The sequence below is a fragment of the Octodon degus genome, unplaced genomic scaffold, assembly GCF_000260255.1.
Source record: "Octodon degus isolate 3935 unplaced genomic scaffold, OctDeg1.0 scaffold00086, whole genome shotgun sequence".
Lineage (NCBI taxonomy): Eukaryota > Metazoa > Chordata > Mammalia > Rodentia > Octodontidae > Octodon > Octodon degus.
The window spans coordinates 9027191-9029005 of NW_004524662.1; the positions used below are offsets into that span (position 1 = coordinate 9027191).

Genomic DNA, 1815 nt, shown 5'->3' on the forward strand with positions numbered 1-1815 from the left:
CTCTTGTTGCTGGGACAAATACCTGACACTCAAAATGAAGGAAGGAAAGGTTTATTTAGCTCACAGTTACTGGAGGTTTCAGTCCATACTCAGCTGGGTCCAACGCAGAGCAGCACATAGCAGAGGGCAACCTTTCATGGTGGCGGCAAAGAGCAAGAGCACAAGGGAGGGGTAGCAGCAGCTCAAGCAGCTAGCTTCTCTTCTATAAGGAGATTTTTAAAAAAAAATTTATTTGTTCATTTGGTACAGGGTCTTGTTATGCAGTTCCTACTCATAGTAATCCCCCTGTCTCCTGTCTCATCCTCACCAATGCTGGGATTACAGGTGTGTGCCACTATGCCCAGTTTCAGTGGCAGGCATGGCATGCCCAGGATTCCAGGACCGGCATGACATGTGATACTGGGGATAGAACTAGGGTTCTTGTGCTTGCCAGGCAGGTGCTTAGACCGCTGAGCTATCTCCCCAACCATGTATGCTGTGTTATTGAGCCCATTGTCTTTTTTTTTTTTTTTTTTTTTGAGGTACCCAAGATTGAACTCAGGATTTTGTGCTTGCTAAGCAGACACTTACATGCTGCTGAGCTTTCTCTCTAGTCCTTGTTTTTGATGCAGGATCTTACTATCTTTTGATTTTTGAGACAGAGTCTCACGTATAGCTCAGGCTGGCCTTGAACTGCCTTATACTCCAGAGTGCTGGAATTATATGCATGTCCCATCACACGTGTCTTGATTTCTTTCTTTTTTTCTTCTTGAATACAGACAGAATTCAGTATGAATGTTAACTCTGACTCCTTGGCATCCAGAGTAAGACTTAAAAAATTCACCATTGCCTTTTTATCTGCAAAGGATTATGTTCTAACACTGCAAGTGAATGCTTGACACCTCAGATAACACCAAATCTACATACTGTATCTTTTTTAAAATATATATTACTGTTACAGAGTTTAATTTATTAAATTAGGCACAGTAGCAGATTAAAATTTTATTATGTATTTCAGCATACTTTTTTTTTTTTTTTTTTTTTTTTTGCGAAACTGGGGATTGAACTCAGGCCCTTGGGCTTGCCAGGCAAGTGCTTATTCTACTGAGCTACCTCCCTAGCCAGCATACTTTTTAAAAGTTAGAACTTTTACCTTTTTTACTTAAATAAGTTCATCTTCAGCTTCTCTTTAATATATCCAAATTGCTCATATCACTACTCTTTTGCTTTGGGACCATTATTACAATAGGAGTTACTTAAACAAAAGCACTGGGATGTTGTGACACATGATCTTAAACCAAAAATGCTACTGAGCATATACAACATGGGTGTGCTGGGCAGGGGTATCGCATGGGCAGGACCGAACTAGATGGTGTGAGATTTCATCACAGTATTCCGAATGGCATGAAGTTTAAAATTTATGAATTACTTCTGGATGCTTTTTTTTTTTTTTTTTTTGCGGAACCGGGGATTGAACTCAGGCCACTGCGCTTGTCAGGCAAGTGCTTATTTCACTGAGCCAGCTCCCTGGCCCCTGGATGCTTTCATTTAATATTTTTGGGTTGTGGATTGTCCGTGGGTGACTGAATGCTCACCACATAAAAACCACATATACGGGGTCATTATTATGAAAAAATATTTTAGTGAATCAAATCTTTGATAGTCTTAATTCAGGTAGATTGTGGTATCAATGCCAAGATACAATTCTACATTTAAAGACAGATAATGAATTTTCTTATTTTCAGTGTCTAGTTAAATTTGGTTAAAATTCTAGTATTTTCCCAAGTGCAGCTTTTTGTGGAAATTAGAATAATTTATGAACTGTGTCCTTTTTTT

General features: G+C 39.0%; 1 protein-coding gene across 5 annotated transcripts in view; it reads left to right on the forward strand.

Moving 5' to 3' along the window:
• Positions 1-1815, forward strand: part of Strn3 (striatin 3) — a 129938-nt gene that overhangs the window by 85284 nt on the left and 42839 nt on the right. The window lies entirely within an intron of this gene.